At 35.5% G+C, this 22,753-nt stretch overlaps 1 long non-coding RNA gene across 1 annotated transcript; it reads left to right on the forward strand.

The window, feature by feature from the left end:
• Positions 1-1,408: 1,408 nt before the first annotated feature.
• On the forward strand, positions 1,409-8,160 carry LOC105492709 (uncharacterized). The gene is made up of 3 exons (XR_011609542.1): positions 1,409-1,914; positions 3,217-3,290; positions 8,073-8,160. It is a non-coding gene; the product is annotated as an uncharacterized lncRNA (long non-coding RNA).
• The last annotated feature ends 14,593 nt before the right edge of the window (positions 8,161-22,753 follow it).

A 22,753-nucleotide genomic window follows, 5' to 3' on the forward strand; every position in this document is an offset into this window, starting at 1 on the left:
CCTCCCAAAGTGCTGGGATTACAGGCGTAAGTCACCGCATCTGGCCTTTAAATGTCTTAAATTTACTACACAGCCCTTCTACACTCTTTGGGGTGGGGGGGGGGGCGGTGAATATCTTCAAAGAAATTTCTCTATTCCGCTAATAAATCCATTCCTCTAGCTAAAATTGGCTATCTTCTGTTGCTCGGTTTCTCCAACTCTGCATCAGTGCTCCTGTCGAGAATGTCTCTGCCATCTCATCTACAATAATCTATCACCTAACAATGGGGATATGTTTTTGAGGCATATTGTTAGGCAACTTCATCATTATATGAACATCACTTCCACAAACCTAGATGGTGTAGTCTACTACACATCTAGGCTATGTGATACAGCCTACTGTTTCTAAGCTACAAACCTGTACAGCATGTTGCTGTACTGAATACTGCAGGCAATTTTAACACAATGATAAATATTTGTGTATCTGAACACAGAAAAAGTACAGTAGAAACACAGTATTAGAATCCTACAGACCACTGTCATATATGTGGTCTGTTGTTGACCGAAACGTCATTATGAGACACATGACTGTAAAAGCACTAACCTTTTTATCAAATCTCACGTTTTCTTTCACCAAGGAGATTTTTCTAGAACAACCCAACCCAAAACAATTGTTTTCTTTCCCTTTCAAATCTCCTGCCTTGAATCTTAGTTACTATTCAAATACTTTCTCCTTATTTTTCTTCCTAGATATTAATCATCTTTAGGATTAGAACCTAAAGTGTAAGTGTAATTGTGTCCAGAATTAGTTCCTTCTGGTGGGTTCTTGGTCTCCATGACTTCAAGACTGAAGCCAAGGACCCTCACAGTGAGTGTTACAGTCCTTAAAGATGGTGTGTCCGGAGTTTGTTCCTTCCAGGTATTCAGACGTGTCTGGAGTTCCTTCCTTCCTGTGGGTTCATAGTCGCGCCAACTTCAGGAGTGAAGCTGCAGACTTTCCCAGTGTTACAGCTCTTAAAGGTAACGAGGACCCAAAGAGTGAGCAGCAGCAAGATTTATTGTGAAGAGCGAAAGAACAAAGCTCCCACAGTGTGGAAAGGGACCCAAGCGGGTTGCCACTGCGGGCTCAAGGAGCCAGCTTTTATTCCCTTATTTGGCCCCACCCACTTCCTGCTGATTGGTCCACTTTACAGAGTGCTGATTAGTCCTTTTTTACAGAGTGCTGACTGGTGCACTTACAAACCTTTAGCTACACACAGAGCACTGACTGGTGTGTTTTTACAGAGTGCTGATTGTTGTGTTTACAAACCTTTAGCTAGACACAGAGTGCTGATTGGTCTGTTTTTACAGAGTGCTGACTGGTGCATTTGCAAACCTTTAGCTAGACACAGAGTGCTGATTGGTGTGTTTGCAAACCTTTAGCTAGACACAGAGTGCTGACTGGTGTGCTTTTACAGAGTGCTGATTGGTCCTTCTCACAGAGTGCTGACTGGTGCATTTACAATCCTTTAGCTAGACACAGAGCGCTGATTGGTACGTTTTTACAGAGTGCTGATTGGTGCATTTACAAACCTTTAGCTAGACACAAAGCGCTGATTGGTGCGTTTTTACAGAGTGCTGATTGGTGCATTTACAATCCTTTAGCTAGACCCAGAGTGCTGATTGGTGCATTCATAGTCCTCTAGCTACACAGAAAAGTTCTCCAAGTCTCCACTTGACCCAGGAAGTCAAGCTAGCTTCACCTCTCATAATCATGTTACACTTCTCACTATCCATTGTAGTAGTCAACAGAGTGCTTTGCACATCTGATTTCATATTTAATTAATGGTTGGTTTGAAATTTAGGTTGTATCTCCACATTCATGAAAACAGAAGTGTTTTTATAGATTGGATAAACACTGAAATGCCCTCAGATTACATGGAAAGAATATGAAAGGTCAGTACTTAGGTACAAAATAGCTTGACCATTCTTAAAACCACTTCTTTTCAATTATAAAAATTTCAAAATGAGATCCAAGGTTTTGAGCATGAAACCATCTGAATCTTATTTCTTCTGCATAATTTTAGCTTTGCAGACCATATTTTCAATTTCTAGACTTTAGCACATTATTAATAACGTCAAGGCTATATCTCTAGAATTACACTGCTCTCCTCTGCCCTTCTTGGCAGTGTTATTTGAGCTATAGGAAAATCAGCAAAGAAGTTCTTACTGTTATGTTTTTCTATCTACTGTGGGAAAAATTGGCACCCAAGGCTATGTCTGCATTATTTATACCACTTTGATAGATTAAATCTTAACTGTACCATAGAACTTTTAAAGACATGTCTGTAAACGTTTAGGGATTACACAGGTGTTCATCTTGACTGCAAACAAAGACTCCTTTTTGTGGTTGGAAAACAAAATTAAAATGTAACAATGTCCTGCAAGCCATGGTTTCTGCTTAAAACAGATCCTTGACTGGACACGTCAGATAGATTTGTTACTCTTGACACATTTTTGGAGTTCAACAAAGTAGCCAACATCAATAGAAACATTTCTGTGATCCTATACTTCTAAAGTTAATCTCTCTGACGGTGACATTTCATAAAGGAACGGTAATGTTGGTATTCTACCAATGTGACAATATCCTAAAGGACTTTTATCCTGAAAGGACTTTTTATCCCCAAGCTCTAAAGTATTCTTAAAGTTATTTCATCCTTTTCCCTGTGCTGTTACCAACTCTATGGTGAAATTTTGATGTGTTACCAAAAGACAAGAGCCTTATTTTTGGAAAGTATTGTTCACAGGGCCCCTGAGGATTTTTTCTTTTTATTTTTATAACTGGAAGATTTGATTTTATTCTCTGAAACTTAGGACTTGCTAGAGTTCCTTTTCAAGAAGGTGATAATTTTATGAGTTTTCCTTGGAAATAATTATAATCACCTTCAGTTCGGTGAAAGATAATATTTTCTCAGCTACTGAAGGTCTACATCAGTGCAAATCATTTATTTACTCAACATTACAGAAACTCCGATATAATAAGTCATTGAAATATTTAACCAATAATAAAGAAGAGTATAATGATAATTATAAGGTAGGAGGATTGTAATCATGGTTTCCTCAAAAAGATAATTGAATTCTAATTTATATGCAGCCCATATGTCATAGTTTCTAATTGCAAACCCAGTTATTTACTGAATTCAACCTTTCCTTCTTCTTTGTCCTTCCTGTTACTCTCTCATTTATTTTTTTCCCTAGATATTACTCTAGGAAAATTTACAACCTGGAGCAAGGAGAAATAAGATCTCTCTTCTAAATGCTGAATTTGAAAGGTAGGGACAAAATACATACAAAAATTGAAGGAAGGCTTTGATGTTTTTGTCAGTGCATTCTTAGGTCATACTAGACTTAATTCCCATTCCTCCATTTATCAAATTATCATACTTAAGGTTTATAACTCATGTAACCAGAGCTGTCTAACACAATGGATATTATTTTACTATATCATTATTGATCACAAAATCAGCTACTCCATAGGAGAGTAGTCAAGGTTTAATCAGGGATCTCTTAATTCCCATTCTGACTCTAAAATTAGAATTGTATCTGGCCTCCACAGTGTACTTTGCATTCTCCCCCAGATCAAGAGATTTTAAAACACCAATCTCAGTTTTTTGTCTTTTTTTTTTTCTAAATCTAGTAAACACACTCTTCAGTGTATCAGTGTAGAAGTTAGACTGCTGAAAGCCCTAGCTATACTGACAAATAGAGAAGCCATTAACTACATGTAACTATTTATATTTAATTTTTAAAAATTTAGAAGAAAATTAAAAATTCAGCTTCTCAGTTGCACCAATCATGTATCAAGAGTTCGGTAGCCATAAATGGGTAATAATTACTATAGGTGACAGTTCAGATATAGAAAATTTCCATAATCACAGAAAGTGGAAATTAAAACTAGAAATTAAACAATATGCTTCCAAACTTCTGTCTATGAATAAGTCACATTAATGGTTAAAATATATTTTAAATCAAATGAAAACTAAGAATTACATATGACACACTAAACCTTGTGAATACAGTTAAACAAAGAGAAATGTATAGTCTTAAGTGAAAGCACCAGAAAGAAATATAAATGAATAGAATCTTTAAAAAAATGCAAATTAAATATATACAAAAAGAAAATAATACATTTGAAATTAACAGTACAAAATAAAGTTGCAATAGGGAAAAACCAAAGTTGGCTCTTTGAACATACTAATAAAACTGATAACTAATTAGCATGAATGATAAAAAAGAAAAAGGTGACAATGCAAATTATCAATATCAGAAAAAAAAGTAGAAATCACTAGAGACCCTAGGACAATTTTTTAGAAATATATTATAAAATTTATGCAAAAAATAACAATTTCATTGACCTGTATTATCACATAATACAATTTACCAAAATTTGCAGAAAGTGAAATTATACATTTGAATATTCTTATCACAAACAAATAAATTGAATCAATTATTGGAAACCTATATATAATACCCAGAGCCCAAACAGTTTTAGCATTGAGTTTTTTCAAATTTAAAAAAATTCTCTCATATGACATATACACTTCTGAAAACAGAAAAAGAGAGAACCCTTTCATAACTTTTTATGAAACCAGCATAACTTTGATACCAAACTGACAAGGACATTATAGGGAAAAAAAAATTAGAAGGCAATCTCTCTCCTGAACAAAGATACAAAAATCTTTAATAAAATATTAACAAATGAAATCTAGATATATACAAAAAGGATAATTCATTATTTTCAGTAGTTTCAATCTCGTAATTCTAGGTTGACTTAACACTTGAAAATCAAATCATATAATTTAATGCATTAAGATAAAAAAAGGTGAAAAAGCTATTGTCATCTCGATAGATAAAGAAAATGCCTTTAATAAAAATTCAAATCTCATTCATGAGAAATGTGCTACTTAACATTTTTTGGAGGTCCTAGCAAAAACAAGGCAAGAAAGAAAAGACAAAATTGAAAGGAAATACAAATGGTATTATTTCAGACATCCTGAAACTCTCATGTAATTTTAATGCAAGCCCTTCAGAATATTCTTTGAAATTATCTACCAGTGCTAAATATATGGACACTGTACAACTCAACAATTCATTTCTAGATATATATACCCAACAGAAATGTGTACATGGATTCTCCAAATGATGTTTATGAGAACGTTTACAGAGCACATTTTTAATAATGAAGCCTGGAAATTTACCAATTGCTCATGAATGCATACATATCACAACAATGAAATCCTATACAGCACAATAATATAATCTATATAGTAATGTGATTAAACAAATGGTATATCACACCAAAGAAATACTATATAGCAATGAGAATAATCAAATAGCAATGGCATAGTTACATGGATGAGTCTCGCAAAAAATGTAAACTGAAAGAATGCATACAAGGGGAATACATACTGTATGATTGATATATAGATTAAAAAACCTACACAACCAGTCTATGATGTTAAAGGACAGTGTATTGCCATTGGAGATGTAGTGATTGGATAATTTCAAAAGTTAAACCAGTAACTTCACAAAAAGGAAATCTCTTAGACACCACCTTAAAAAGTGATCAAAATTTATATAACTGTAATTGAGACATTATATCATAATGCCTCTTGACTAAGAATGGCACATCGCTTCTGTGGTTTATTAGTAAAAATGCATAAGGAGATATCAAGCAATCTTTAAGAGATATTATACTGTACATTTTGCATGCTGCAAAAATGTCAAACTTAAAAAGGAAAAAAATGAATGAAAAACTATTAGATAAAATTAAAGAAGATATTACTACTAAATGGATTGACACTGGACAGGGGGATGGGACAACAGGCTATAAAGAACATCATTGTAATTATTAATAATTTGAACATAGACTATGGATTAGATAATAGATAATTTCTGATTTTGCTAATAGGACTGTCACATGAAAGACTACCCATTTTCCTAAGAAATATACACAAATATTTAAGAGAAAGGGAACTCAACATTTCCAATACATTATTAGAAACAATGCTTGGTATGCACACATGTGCACATAGATCTGTAGGTTGTATACAGAGAAAAATGATAAAACAAATGACAAAAAAATGTACAATTTCTAAATTTGGGGAAATAGTATAATAAGAGTCCCTTGGATTCTTCTGTCAACTCTTTTGTAAGTTTAAAATTATATAAAATAAAAAGTAAAAAATAATAATCAGGAGTGTAGGGTTTTATTCATCCTTTATAGATTTCTTGGATGGTGAAACCAGGTTTCAGAGAAGTCTCAAAGATACAGAAAATTGATCATTCGGGGATAAAATTATAATGTTCAAGGAGGCCAACTTGTGTTAACCAAGCTTCTAAGAAACTGATATATCAAGTAGAATGCCAGTTTATTAATTAACAACAACAAAAATTGATATTGCTAAATGAGATGTAAGATTTGTGTGAGCATATCTGTTACATTTTTCTTCTTGGCAGATATACATGGAAAACCACTTAATTATCTGACAACTGCTTTGTGAGCAGGGGTTCAGAGCATGCAGAGTTGTTTGAGTGTATCAGATGCTTAATGTTCAGATACTGAAAGCCTAACACACTATTTATTTCCACATTCTTCTTAGTGGGGAGACATTTATTTTATTTATCTATTTTTTGCCTAGAATTAATTATACATATTATGCTTGATTTTACAAATAAACTCAGTGTCAGGGGGTCTTGCTTAGATCCAGCCTGTAGAGTGTATGTATATATTTTAGACTCCTGTCCAGTCTGGAAAATTAGGACTTATTTTCAAGATTGCTAATAATACTCTTTTACTGATTATTGGCTGGGTGTGGTAGGTAGCTTGCACCTGTAATCCCAGCACTTTCAGAGGCCTAGGCGGGAGGATCACCTGAGGTCAGGAGTCCAGCCTGGGCAACATAGTGAAACCCTGTCTCTACTAAAAATACAAAAATTAGCCAGGCATGATGGCACATGCCTGTAATCTCAGCTACTGCGGAGGCTGAGACAGGGGAATAGTTTGAACCTGGGAGGTGGAGGTTGCAGTGAGCCGAGATTGCACCACTGAACTCCAGCCTGGGTGATTATTAAAACAAAACAAAACAAAACAAAAAAACTCTTTAAACCTCATTTTTTGATTAAAAAAGTAGAAGAAACAAGGTCACAAGTTAAAGTTTGAACTTAAATATTTGGCAAGATATTTTCACTGAATATAGAACACTGATTTACTTATTTTCTTTTTACACTTTAAACATTTAGTTTGTCTTCTGATCTCCACTGTCTCTGAAAAGCTGTCAGCCACAATTCAAATTGCCTTTTCTCTGTATATAAAGTATTGTTCTCTTGTTGCTTTCAAGATAATCGGTTTTTTAAAATTTACATTTGGTAATATGTTAAGTAAATTGTTCTTGCAACTTAGAGTAAATATAAAAAATCAGAAATATTTGTAAAAGTTTTACTAATTATGGCTTCCACATTTACATTGAATACATATTTCAAAAATAATTTAATATACACAAAAATCACAGGATTTTTGTGTGCTATATTTAAATTGTCAATATAACAATATACTTTTTTGTAAGAATGTACAATCTGAATTGTTAGTTGGGTGAATCTTATTTACCCAAAAGAATGATGTTCATCTACTTTCATGTAATCAAATTACAGATTCAGTGTCTGGTTAAAATTATAACAAATTCAAATAAATTAAGTAAGGAGGGGTACTATAAATTCCCAGCATATTGTTATGTTTAACATATATGTGAAACATGTGTGCCACTGCCAGACAGATATTTAGGGTATTGTGCAGGAAACGTAATATCTGCAATTTCTATCTGTAACTTGAACTCCAAGGATGTAACTTTTCCTGTCAAAAAAGGTCTATTTCTGAATTTTGTATTCTATTTCATTGATTTTTACACCAAATAACACTACTCACTCCATTAATGTAATTTTTTGGAAAGTCTTAAAACTAGATAGTATTATTTTCCAATTCTGCTTTTCTTTAGAATTTGGATTCAGTTTATAAATTGTCACCAAAACATAAAAATAATTTAAAAACTTGCTCATAGGTTTCATTGGTATTGCATTGGATCTATAAATTAGTTGGAAAAAACTGCCACCTTTAACAATTCTGAGCCTTCCAATCCATGAGCATGGTATGTCTCTTTATTTTTATTTTTATATTTAGTTTATTTCTGTTAACATTGTATGGTTCTTTTTACTCTACAGGTCTTGTAAATATTTTGTTAATTTATGTATACCTAAGTTTTTTGGGTTTTTCAGTGCTATCATAAAATAATACGATTTGTTAAGTGTTTAAAGTTAAAGCCTTTGTGGCTAAAATATTAAAAAGAGACTGAGTTTTAAAATTAGACCATGTTTCCTGTGACTTTCACTGACTATTTCTAGGCGCGTTTTTATAGAATAGCTAGGATTTTTTGTATATGATTATATAATTATGTTGTCTGAAATAAAGACAATTTACTTCTTCCTTTCCAATCTCTGCATAATATTTCCCTTTCTTTCTGTCCTACTCTTTAGTGCAGGAGTTGGAAAATTTGTTTTTTATTTGTTTTTCACTTTTTTTGAGACGGAGTCTCCCTCTGTCGCCCAGGCTGGAGTGCAGCGGCGAGATCTCGGTTCACTGCAAGCCGCGCCTCCCGGGTTCCCACCATTCTCCTGCCTCAGCCTCCCGAATAGCTGGGACTACAGGCGCCCGTCACCACGCCCGGCTAATTTTTTTTTTTTTTTTTTTTTTTTTTGTATTTTTAGTAGAGATGGGGTTTCACCGTGTTAGCCAGGATGGTCTGGATCTCCTGACCTCATGATCCGCCCGCCTCTGCCCTCCCAAAGTGCTGGGATTACAGGCGTGAGCCACCGCGCCAACTGGTAAATTCGTTGTTAAAGGGCCCAGTAGTAAACATTTTAGGCTAACAAGTTACAAGCTCTGTTGCAGATATTCAGCTCTACCACTGTAACACAAAACCATAAACAACACTTAAACTGGTATGTCTGGGTTATAGCAAAATTTTTACAAAAATTGGTGACTGGCCTGTAAGCTGACTACTGTTCTAGAATTGTTTATTACTTTTTCTTATTTATCTTATTAACAAGTTAAATTACATTAATAAATCTTCAGTGGTTAATCCAATTTTGTGTTTCTGGTACAAATTCCAATTGATCAAGATTTATTATCTTTTTGATATATTGCTGGGCTTGATTTCCTAATATTTAAAGATTTTTACATCTAATTTCAGTTCATACGGATATCAAACTCTAATACTGTTTTCTTGTAATGTTTTTGCCTAGTTTTAGTTTAAGGTTGATACTGCCCTCATTAGATGAGCTAGAAAGTATTCACTTATATTCTATTACTGGAAAAATGAATTTATAGAATTGGTATATTTTTTTCTTTACCTTTGATAGAATTCATCGGTGTCGCCATCTATGACTGGAATTCTTTTGTGAAAACTTTTTTTTTTGAGACGGAGTCTCACTCTGTCACCCAGGCTGGAGTGCAGTGGCCGGATCTCAGCTCACTGCAAGCTCCGCCTCCCGGGTTTAAGCCATTCTCCTGCCTCGGCCTCCGAGTAGCTGGGACTACAGGTGCCCGCCACCTCGGCTGGCTAGGTTTTTTTTCTTTTGTATTTTTTAGTAGAGACGGGGTTTCACCGTGTTAGCCAGGATGGTCTCGATCTCCTGACCTCGTGATCCGCCTGTCTCGGTCTCCCAAAGTGCTGGGATTACAGGCTTGAGCTACCGCGTCTGGCCTTGTGAAAACATTTTTAATTGTAAATTCAATTTAATTATTGGATATAAAGCCATTTGTTTATAAATGCTTTTTTTTCCTTCAGTTTTTCCTTTTCCTTTTTGCTATTTTTTACTTTTAAATTTTGTAAATACTTAATTTAACTTTTATTAAAATTTTTGTTAAACAATTTTACATTTTGATTTTTAATTTTTATAATTTTGTGCTAATTTTGCTATTTTGGCGGGGGGGCCTTTTGTTCATTTTTTTTCCTTTTTTACTTTTTTTCCCCTTGGGTCAGTTTGCATTTTAGGGAGTTTTCATCTAATATTCACCTTAAGTATTATCCATTTTAACTTTTTATCTTTTACTTTATTACTCACGAATCAGCCTAATATATTCATAACATGTTTTTGAAATTGATTTAGAGTAGGCTTTACTCAAGCGTAGTCTGGCTCCACCTTTCTGGGGTACTAACTAATGCCTCAGTTACCCAATGAGGTCTTTCCGTTCTGCATAATGGAAACTCCCAGCTTTTTGTGAGCTCTGGGAATTGTTCAACTTATAGCTCCTTGATAGTTGATCATAGTTTGTTTCATAAAGTTTCTCTCTGCACATGCATACATTATGATTCAGCGACAGGTTGAAGGCAACTTTTGTGCATATTTCAGAAGCTCTTTCCTTCTGGTTTCTTGCTCCTCGGTATTCCATCCTGCAAATTCAAGCTGCCTCATCCCAACCCAATTTCCCAAATTATGATTTCTTTCTCTCCTGAATCCCTCCATCCCCCATGCTATGATTCAGAAAGTGACTCCATGAAGAAAGCTAGGGATATTATAGAGCTCACTTATTTCCTTTCTCTTAGGCTTAACAGTTCTGTCATCTTTTGTCCAATATCTGAAATCAGTTGTTTTGTATTTGGTCTATTTTTTTAATCATCTACAGCAAAAGGGCAGGATCAATACCAGTTACTCCATCATGGTAGAAATACAAAAACTACAAATGTCAATATGTCTAATAGTGTTAATTCTATATAAATTAGAATCTTTCCAAGTCCAGAGAGATTAAACATCTTTTCTCAATTACTCACCCATGTTTAAGAAGTCACAAATCATATAGTTAAGCCTTCTTAGCATAGTGAGGACTTTTCTTCACTACCACTTACAGCTGATATACTCAGTTTTTCTGGCTGAATGTTTCCTGATAGTATCTCAAACACACTTACTTCCTTTTCCAATCCCCCTTTAAATATACTCATCTTGGACAACTGCCAAGATCTCCTGACTCTTGTTCTTGACTCATATTTCTTTCTTTTCACCCATATCACAGATAATTTCAAAATTACAATTCTTTCAGTATCACTTCTGTCGTGGCACTGGTGTATTCTATCTGATCAACTATCTCGAGTATCTTTTGGGCCTACTGGTTCAAATATTACCTCTCTATACCTTCACAGGAAGTATACATGTGGAACATAAAAGACCAAGCAGGATAGTAGACATTTATGTATTAACTCATTCAATCATCTAACACTTCTAATATATTAAGTTCTTAGTTATGCACTGGTTATTCAAAAGCAACACTGTCTGGCAGGGACCCAAGCAAATAAATACAAAAATTAAGACAGTGCAAAGAGAAAAATAAAAGTGTTCAGAGTAAATTTTACCACTGCACACAGGACATTTAGTGAGAGCTTCATAGCATTAACCTGAGTATCAGTGGAGAGGGCATTTCAGGCAAAGAAAATGGCATGAGAACAGGAACACAGGAGGAACATAAGCATGATGTAGGTGGGAACTACAGACGGTGTATAGGTTGCATGAGCATAAAGTAAAAGGCAAAGGGTAATAGGAGATCTGGCTAGAGTACAGGAAGGAGCAAGTTCAAGGAAGCAATGTTTATCACCTCCAGAGCTTAAATTTTAACAAATTACTGAATAAATTTTAATCAAGGGAATTCCATGTTCAGATTTTTGTTTTGTGAAAAGTCCTTACTCTAGAAATATTATTAAAGATAAATTTTAGCAGAACAGAAATGGAGGCAAGAAGGTTGTTAAGTGAGAGTCTAGACAAGTGATGACAAGTTAGACTATCCTAGTTGTGATGAAGAGAGGAAAAGGGAATGGGAGACATAACATTAGGTAGTAATTTCTAGGAACTGAAAGGTGAAGAAGTACCTATGTATTAAATTTGGCTCTTACTCTTCTAGATTTGGTGACAGCTGGGTGGATAATTGTGTTATCTGTGTGAGACAGAACATAAAAGGAGGAACAAATTGAAGAATTATTTAAAAATTATTAGTTCAGGCTTGTATAAACGGAAATCTGAAGTACCCATGGGACAGCCAATTGTAACAGTCACATATGTCATTAGATATGAGTCAAGAGTATATTGACAAAGAATTGAAAACCATCTTCCCATAGTAGGTAGCTGGAACTATGAGAAGGGGTAAAGTACCCAACAGACAACGTGTGAAGAGAAAGAGCAGGATTTTCAGCATTCAGAACTCAGGCCAGGGCATAGAAGCACAGTATTTCAGCTGAAGTAAAAATAACTTGGCTATAAAAGATAATACATAGTTTTACTCCATGTTCTCTTGAGGTAAGGGATATAAAATATGTATTTAGTTAAGGTTGTTGTTGGCTTTATCCTATGACATGGTAAGCAGCTGATCTACTGAAGACTTTGCAAAGTCAGGGAGTTGAGGTGAACCTCTGTTTCGATTTTCCCAGCAGTATACTCTGCACCCTTTCCAAAAACTGAAGAATTCCTGTATCAGATTCTTAGTAGTCCTTTTAAAGGCCCTGCTCTTGATTTGTGGTAGAGTGGGGAACACCCTATACTTCTCCCACCTTGGAAGAGGTTATGAGTAAATAAAAGTATTATTAACAAACAACTCCCTCCAAACTGTTTTCCTCAATCTCCTGTCTTTTATTTTTAATATTTTATTTACTTATTTATTTTAATGTTTCTCATCATGAACAAGGGCTTCATGAGTCATCTGATTCTTGTTTTCTTTTTAAAATGATTCTGTATCTGTTTTGTTGTTTTTTGGTGGCTTGGTCACAATGTCTACTGTAACAAAGTACAGATCTGTCTTTTTCACAAGAGCATGAGACTCTGAATGAGAGGGGTGGTATCTTTTCATCTTTGTTTCACCAGTCTTTAGCACAAGGTGAAGACTGAGAAGACAGGGATGATCAAGTCATCTCGGTGGGGAGGGTGACATTTTAAAATATGAAATCTGGTACCCTGTTTGGTAGATTCAAAGTCCCAATTAGAGAAAAGTATATTTAATTGGGCAGAGGTAGTGTCTCTCCAATTCAGAGAAATAATAAATTGTGTTAATAGAGAGATATCTTTTAATTCAATGATTTGAAATTGCTGATGGATCCCTAGTGAAAACCTCATATTACAGAGATTTATGAATGAACGTTACAAAAAAGGGACATGGGCTTAGAGTTGAAAAGGGTGACAATAATAATTATATAGGTATTTTACTGTGAAATCTTTTTACAGATTAAAGTAAATTTTAAATTTTCCAAATAAAACCTCATCTATCTAAAAATCTAAGTATCTTTAAATGAAATACTGGCTGTCTTAAGAAATGGTGGGCATTTTTTCATGAATAAGTAAACAAATGTTAGCCTTGAATTCAATTCCCTTCTGAATTTCTTTACTACCATACACAACAATGCAACCTACTTTCAAAACTAAAATCTGAAATAGAGATATCTTATTCAAGAGACTAACATAGTTAATTTTTCATTCTGATGGATATCTCATTTATTAGGCACAGAATTCACTGTGCTCCAGTGCCAAGAATTACTAAGCAACAGAACATATGTAGGCGGATGTGATGTTTGCATATTCACACAATATGACATTTATACCAAGATCAGAAGTATATTATTGCTGAAAAAGAGGCACGGTAGCAAAATGAGAGGTAGTAATATTCTTTTTTTGATAAGGTACCATTCACAGAAGTATCTTTATGATCTTAACAAATAACCCTCTGCTATAGAAAACAAGCAAATCCAGAGTGACATTTAAAACTTTCCGAGTTTAGTTTTTCCTAAATGCCAGGAAGGAAAACATACTGCTTGAAACGTGTTTTTATGCCTTCTATAGTATAACACCTAGTATGGCGTGAATACAGGAATTGCCTATCAGCCTGAGCTGAATACTAACTGTTTTACAGCATCAAAATTAGGAAATATTCTGGAGTGTTCTACTCAAGACATTTCCCTGGGGACCCTGAAACTTGGCAAACTGTCTCAATAAGCAGCTACTTCTATCTTTCTCTATGCTGAATATAGGAACCAAATATGAGGACAAGGTTGAATGTCTGAGTAAACATGACTATTAAAAAAAGAATGTTCCCAAAGCCAACTAAGACAAGAGGCAGCCCATTCAAACTGATGTGCAGTTTAAGGAAGTGACTCCAACACGGCGCCCCTTACAGCCAACCTATGACATGCCCATTTCAGTTGTACACCAACTTTTAGTACAATTCACAGACAGATTAAATGAATGAAGAGAGGATTTGGAGGAAACTCTCCCAGAACATCTCCCAGAACATGACGGGCTATTCTGTAGGCATATCACTAGGCTTTCATGAAGCACAATATTTTATGTAGGTGAAAGTTTTGAGTTAATAGGTTACACATTTTTAAAACATCAAGCATTTCTTTATAGTCTTGTCTAAATATCCTCAACTGAAACCTTTTATGATTCGATAGGCATAGATTTCTAGAAAGAAGGGCTTCCTCTGGTAGTATTCTTTCATAATAGATGTATTTGCTAAACTTGTTTTTAATAAAACAAAATATTCTGAGAACTGGACTCCTTTCTTCCTTCCCAGTGAGTAGATACTACAAGAGCTTTCCTAATTTGCTTAACTGTTTAAATATGACAGCTATGTCTCTTAGAGGAACCACCGCCACCCACACCCTCACCCCAACTCCCCTGAAAATTAGCTGGCCAAACTCTTATTTGAAGATGCCTGGGAAAGCAATCTTTGCTCCTATGCAGGGAGACTCAAGGCTCATTATAAACTTGCTACTACCTTGGCATAAAAATGTATGTTGGGTCCTAGACTGGAGTTTACAAAAGGAACAAGAAAATTAAAAGTAAGCCAACAACTGCTGATAGTTTTTCTTTTTCTTTTCTTTTCTTTTTTAGAAGTGCTATATGTTTTCTGATCACACTAGTCTGTCAACAGCATGATAGCACCACTATCAGTAGACATTTCCATTAGTATTGCAGGAATATGATAGCTATCATCACATGGAAAGCTGAACAGTCATGAGAATCGCTAGAATGCAGCTGAGTGCATGTTCCCATGTACTCTTTGCCAACTGAATTGATTTCTACAGCTGGGAGTAGTGGACCTATAAAAAGTTTCTCATCTCTCCTAAATTTAGATAAACCTGAGCATTATATCTTTTTTTAAAAAAGTGTTCAATTTAAAAGAATCTGATCTTAAGATCTTAACATAGAAAATTAAACAATTTTTGTTTTTATTTTTCTGATGAGGTCTCAAAAGATCATCCTGTGAGCAAAGCAAATGTATACTTGAACTACTTTCAGAAAGAAAAATATTTCTATTTTACCTCTAAATCTTCAGAGATATTTAGTAGGAAAGGCCATGAGTTATCCTGAATAAGAAGTTCTACCCTCACCAGGAGGACCTAACAATTATAAATACATACATCTGACATCAGAGCACCTAAATATATAAAGCAAAAAAAAAGATTTTTTAAAACACCACCAAAAGAAAAAAAAAATCATTTTCAGCAAAATCACCTGGATTGCTCATTTCTGGGCTTTATCCCAGGTTTACTAAAAAAAAGTTACAAAACTAAGGCCCAGGTGTCTGCATTTTTAAGCATGCTTCTATTTCCATTTTGCTACACTATACATTTTGGAAAATACTGGATAAAAATTTGGAAATCAGAAATTAATGCTATTAGCTAAACTATTTTAATCATAATCATGTAATTTTCTTTTTTAAAAACAATAGGAAAGTTTATCAAATACAAGCATGAGAGCATATAATTCCAAAAAAAAAAAAAGACTTTTTAAAATCCACCTAAGAGCATCATGATATCTTCCTTTCCCTCTCAGAAATCCATGCATATCCAATAGATATTATTTAAATTAGCTTTTTAGAAATAGGTAATATCCATTGAGTGAATAGAATCAGTGTAGGCTCCCTGTTAGGGATTTACTAGTAATATAACTAAGCAAAATGAAAACAAAACTTAAAAAAAATTAAATTAAAAAAAAAAAAGGTTGAAATGTCAACACTGGCAGAATATTTTAATTCAAAAGTAGGCAAACCATATTCCCCAGACCAAATCTGGCCCACTACCAATTTCTGTATAGTTATTGGGCAAAAATGATTTTTAAATTTCTAAATGGTTGAAAACTTATAAGGTACATTAATATTTTATGGTTTTCTATTAAACTGGGTTCTTTTATAGCCACTCTTCTATTTCTTTGCCCCAGGGTGACCTCCCTGTTGCTCAGGTCTCCTATTTGGAGAGCATCATGGTAACTTCCTTTCCCTCTCAGAAAAGCTTGTTTTGAATCCCGGTTGTCAAGGTCTGTGTTTCCTAGGAGCAATGCTTTTTTGTTTTGTTTTCTAATTTTATTTTAAGTTCTGGGATACATGTGCAGGATGTGCAGGTTTGTTACATAGGTAAACGTGTGCCATGGTGGTTTGCTACACCTATCAACCCACCACCTAGGTATTAAGCCCAACATGCATGAGCTATTTAGCCTGATGCTCTCCCTCCTACCCTGGGCCCAACAGGCCCCAGTGTATGTTGTTCCTCTCCCTGGGTTCATGTGTTCTCATTGTTCAGCTCCCACTTATAAGTGAGAACATGCAGTGTTTGATTTCTATTCCTGTGTTAGTTTGCTGAGGATAATGGCTTGCCTCTCCAATCATGTACTCGCAAAGAATATGATCTCATTCCTTTCTATGAGTTCACAGTATTTCATCGTGTCTATGTACCACATTTTCTTTATCCAGTCTATCATTGATGGGCATTTGGGTTTATTCCATGTCTTGCTCTTGTGAATAGTGCTGCAATGAACATATGCATGCCTGTATCTTTATGATTATATTCCAGAATGATTTATATTACTTTGGTTACATACCCAGTAATGGAATTGCTGAGTCAAATGATATTTCTGGTTCTAGAACCTTGAGGAATCGCCACACTGTCTTCCACAGTGGTTGAACTAATTTACATTCCCACCAACAGCTAAAAGTGTTCCTATTTCTCCACAGCTTCATCAGAATCTGTTGTTTCTTGACTTCTGAATAATTGCCATTCTGACTGGCATGAGATGCTATCTCACTGTGGTTCTAATTTGCATTTCTCTAATGATCAGTGATGTTGAGCTTTTTTCCGTATGTTTGTTGGCTGCATAAATGTCTTCTTTCGAGAAGTGTCTATTCATGTCCTTTGCCCACTTTTTGAAGGACCTCTTCAAGGACAACTTAAAAGCACTGCTCGAGGAAATCAGAAAGGACACAAACAAATGGAAAAGCATTCCATGCTCATGGATAGGAAGAATTGATATCATGAAAATGGCCAAACTGACCAAAGTAATTTATAGATTCACTGCTATTCCCATGAAACTACCATTGACATTATTCGCAGAACTAGAAAAAAAAACTACTTTCAAATTCATATGGAACCAAATAAGAGGCCATAAAGCCAAGACAATCCTAAGGAGAAAGAACAAAGCTGGAGCCATCACACTTCCTGACTTTAAACTATACTACAAGGCTACAGTAACCAAAAGAGCATTGTACTAGTACCAAAACAGACACATAGACCAATGGAACAGAATAGAGATCTCAGAAATAAGACTGCACAATCTACAACCATCTCATCTTTGACAAACCTGCCAAAAACAAGCAATGGGGAAATAATTCCCTATTTAATAAACAGTGCTGGGAAAACTAGCCATATGCAGAAAGTTGAAACTGGACCTATTTCTTAACACTTTATACAAAAATTAACTCAAGGTGGATTAAAGACTTAAATGTAAAACCCAAAACTATAAAAACCCTAGAAGAAAATCTAGGCAATACCATTCAGGACAGAGGCACGGGCAAAGATTTCACGACAAAAACATGAAAGGCAATTACAACAGAAGCAAAAATTGACAAATGGGACCCAATTAAACTAAAGAGCTTCTGCACAGCAGAAGAAACTATCATCGGAGTGAAGAGACAACCTAGGGAATAGAAGAAAATTTTTGCAATCTATCTATCCATCTGACAAAGGTCTAATATCCAGAATCTACAAGGAACCTAAACAAATTTATAAGGAGCAATAGTTTTTATACTCCCAGGACCAGCATTACTATCTCACCTGGAACTTACTAGAAATGCAAATGGTTGAGTCTCTCTGCAGACCTTCTAAATCAGAAACTCTGAAGGTGGGGCATAGCAAGCTTTGTTTAACCTCGCCTCCACATGATTTTGATGTACTCTAATATTTGAGAAACACTGCTACAGAACTGCTAGATTGGTAGGATAAAAGATATTAATGTATATTAATTCTGGATATCAGCTCTCACAGATAATATTTGCATTTTAATAGATATCTTCCGTGCTGAAGCAAACATAGTAAAATGTTAGTATAAAAAGTGCACGGACCAAAGATTACCATAGACTAAGTAGCTTATAAATAACATAATTTTATGTCTTACCGTTGTAGAGAACGAGAAGTTCAAAATCAAGGCACTGGTAGGTTCCGTGTCTGATGAATGGCCACTTCCTGGGTCATAGGTGCTGTCTTTTGCTGTGTCCTCAAATGGTGAAAGGGAGCTTTCTTGGGCCTCTTTTATAAGGGCGCTTTTTATGCCTCTCATAAGGGCTCCACCCTCATGACCTAATAGCTTCCCAAAGGCCCAACCTATTACCATCACTTGGGTTAGGATTTCAACATATGAATTTCCAGAAATACAAACTTTCAATCTATTGCAGAGCCTTTTTAAAGTATAGCTTTTAAGCAACAGTGACTTACTTTGCTTGGTGCTTGTAAGCATGGTCTAGAGACGTTGACTTTGTTTAAAGTGAAATCACCTGAGGCGTTTGGTTGTTCTCTTAAAATAATTGAATTTATGGGGCTGTGAGTTCCTCAGGTGATTCTAATATGTAATCAGGCTTGATCACTGCCAGCCTTGGCCATTGGGTCTTAAACTTTAGCCTGCATCAGAATTACCTAGAAGGACTGTTACAATACAGATTGCTGGACCCACCCTGAGTTTCTGAGTCAATAGGTCTAAGATGAGGCAGAAAATCTGCATTTCCAAAATTTAGCCGCTCCTGGTCTGGGAAGACAATTTGAGAATTTTTGTAGTGATCCCTAGTGATCAATTCTATTTTCTGGAAGCAAAGTGGGAGGTAGTGAACCTATTGCCACACAGGATTTCAAATGTAGTTAAAGTGATATTTAAATTCATTTATTTGTTAGGTTGCTCATACACTCCTGTAGCAAATATTGTTACACGTGACTTACTACCTCTTCTAGCTCATTTTCACTCTGTAGCCAGGCTTTCTATGAACAAAAGTAAATTCAGAAGGAAATTTATTTTAATATTACAACACCTCATTTTCTCCAAAGTGACTTATCTAACACCTTCACTTAAAAAAAAATTTCCATATTTCATTTCAATAGCAACACCTTTACTTTTAAAAGCAAAAAAGTTCCTGGAAAGTGAAATAGATAACACTAAGTACAAAATGTATGTGGTCAAGAGGATTTACTTTACTCAGAGGGAAGCCTTCAAGTTCTTACTCCGAATCAAATTACTCCCAATTTATTTAAAATTTTAACTGGGTTGATAATCTGATTTCTCAGTTTGCAACAGATTAAAATCAGAAAATTGCAGGGTGAGCAATTAATAAAGGAAACAAAAAATGAAAGCTAACGGTTTAAAAGTAGAGCAAAAACAATGATAAAAAGCAAACAGAAGTGGCCAGGCATGGTGGCTCATGCCTGTAATACCGGCACTTTGGGAAGCCGAACTGGGTGGATCACTTGAGGTCAGGAGTTTGAGACCAGCCTGGCCAACATGGTGAAACCTCGTCTCTACCAAACAACACAAAAATTAGCTGGATGTGGGGGTGTGTACCTGTAGTCCCAGCTACTTGGGAGATTGAGGTGGGAAAACTGTTTGAACCCAGGAGGCGGAGGTTGCAGTGAGCCGAGATTGCACCACTATACCACCCCAGCCTGCGTAACAGATTGAGACCCTGTCTCAAAAAAAAAAAAAAAAAAAAGAAAAAGAAAAAGAAAACAGAAGAATTTAAGAGGTGAAAAACTTTAGTACACTTACATTTGAATGCTCCTAGGAAAAGGTGCATCCAGGCAAAGTTAAACTGTAGGACAGAAATGCATTGCATTAAGGCATCAAGGGCAAGGATACAACTTACCGGCTGCTGGTGCTCTTCCATGTACTAACTTTTAATCTTCATATCACTTTTGCAGAAGAGTCACAGTTATATTATCTTTATGCTCACTTCATAGATGAGGAAAATAAAGCATGGAGAGATTAAGTAATCTGTCCAAAATCACACGGCCAAAAGGGCAGAGAGGACATTTGAACCTAGAGTTGTGCTCCACTCTGTGTGACTGACCACACTCTATACCTGTCCTGTCATGGCAGCTTTGTTATTAATTATTCCTATCCTCTTGAGTAAGGCAGTAACCATGGAATGTGGTGTATATATGGGTGGAGGGTGGTAGGTAGGTTAATGTTTTTCTCTGTCTCTCTCAATCTCTCTCTCTCTCTCTCTCTCTCTCTATATATATATATATATATAAAATAGTTAAAACAATATATTAAAGAAGACAATGATTGATTCAAGTGGGTATCTTAAATGCAACTGGAAAAACACTCGAGACTTCATCTGTCCATCACTGGTCTTTATCTTAGGATTTTTAGTAGTTCTACAATTTAAAAAAAAATGTGTCTCAGGAAAAAAAAATAATTTCCAGAAACTTTCTCAAGAATTTTTGAATATGTATTTCAGAACTATTGCAAAAACAAATTTTAAAAATTGCTTTTTTATTTTCCAGTAGAGCCAAATAGATACATAGCCATTATGATTGTCAGCCAACAGCATGCAGACTCCATGGGAAATAAAATAACCATCCAAAGAACACAGGCTTCTGTTTGTTGAATCAAAAGAACAGTTCTATTAGCAGTGTGACAGAATTAATAAACATTTGGTTTTGCTCTAACATACAGCCAGTGGAAAGCCACACTACAAAGCCTGTAGCATTTCTAACGATATATTTTTTAAACTTTTGTTTGGCAAATTAAATGTGAACATTCCAATCATCAGGACAAATAGTTTTTTTTTGGTTGGTTTCTTTTTTTTTCTTTTTTGTACAATTAATTAGTAAGTTAAGCATACTGCTGACAATTCCTTAAATTTCCTGAAACATTCTCTAGGACTGGATGATTTTCAATGCATATGGAAAAGAAAAGTCATTTGGGAGGAAGTTGCTTTTATTTGAAGAATGTGGAATTCTTAAGGGATTAAAAAGAGAAACAAGAGTTGGACTGGCTTAGTTTAACCAAAGATTCAGCTTTCTCTGAAAGTCCCCCATCAATGCATTCATGTTTGTCTATTTATCCCACTGTCCCAAGTGAGTGAATTTTTTTTTCTTTTTTGAGACAGAGTCTCGTTCTGTCGCCCAGGCTGGAGTGCAGTGGCAGGATCTCGGCTCACTGTGACCTCTACCTCCCGGTCTCCTGCCTCAGCCTCCTGAGTTGCTAGGATTACAGGCACATGCCATCACACCCGGCCAATTTTTTGTATTTTTGTAGAGACGGGGTTTCACCATATTGGCCAGGCTGGTCTCAAACTTCTGACCTCAAGTGATCTGCCTGCCTCGGCCTCTCAAAGTTTTGGGATTACAGGAGTAAGCCACCGCTCCTGGTGTGAATGAAAACCCATCTCACTATCACAAGTTAATAAAACTAACTTTTGATTAAAGAAAGCTTTAAATAATGTGGAAATAAACTCTTGGTTTTTCTGTTGAGAAGGGAGACGCACTGCTTAAAGAATTATGTCGGTTGGGCCAGGTGCGGTGGCTCACACCTGTAATCCCAGTACTTTGGGAGGCCTACATGGGCAGATCACCTGAGGTCAGGAGGAACTGAGGCCAGCCTGGCCAACATGGAGAGACCCTGTATCCACTGAAAAAAAATACAAGAAAAGAGCCCAGCATGGTGGTGCCGAGCCTGTAATCCCAGCTACTTGGGAGGCTGAGGCAAGAGAATCACTTGAACCCAGCAGGCGAGTGAGCCGAGATAGTGGCACTGCACTCCGGCCTTGGGGACAGAGCAAGACTACTCCCTCTCAAAAAAAAAAAAAAAAAAAGAGAGAGAATTATGTTGGTCAAACTTTTCTCTGCCACTAGTCCATAGTTACAGTGCTTTAGCAAGTGCTGTTAAAAAAAAACAAAAAACAAAAAAACTGAAGATATTTTCCTCAGGAAAATATGTGCTGTCCCCACAGTTTCCTCTCTCTTAATGGTAGAATGTTTTTCTCCTGGGCGAGAATACACTTCACCTTCTCATTTTCATTAACAGAATGACAACCCTACCTAAGGTCCTTCTGGTCTAAAATGTCTATGAAGTTGTATTATATGAAATTATATTAAGCCAGTATCATATCATATCTGCACATCAGAAATTAGAATGACTTTAAACGGATACCACTTTAACTTCTAATTAAAGTCTTTTGGAGAGAAGCAATAGAGAAGAGGTTCTAATGAATATACGTATTCTCTGTTCTGATCTTATATCTCCTAAGAATCACAGGAAGCTTCCATATTTGAACTTCATTCATTTAACTTCCCATGTAATAATTCCCCGTCTCTGAATTATACTCTTAAATGCTCTGACCTTAAATTTACCCATCTCCTTTATTTTTTTAAAAAAGCCACATGACAGT

Source organism: Macaca nemestrina, chromosome 11, assembly GCF_043159975.1.
Source record: "Macaca nemestrina isolate mMacNem1 chromosome 11, mMacNem.hap1, whole genome shotgun sequence".
Taxonomy (NCBI): Eukaryota; Metazoa; Chordata; class Mammalia; order Primates; family Cercopithecidae; genus Macaca; species Macaca nemestrina.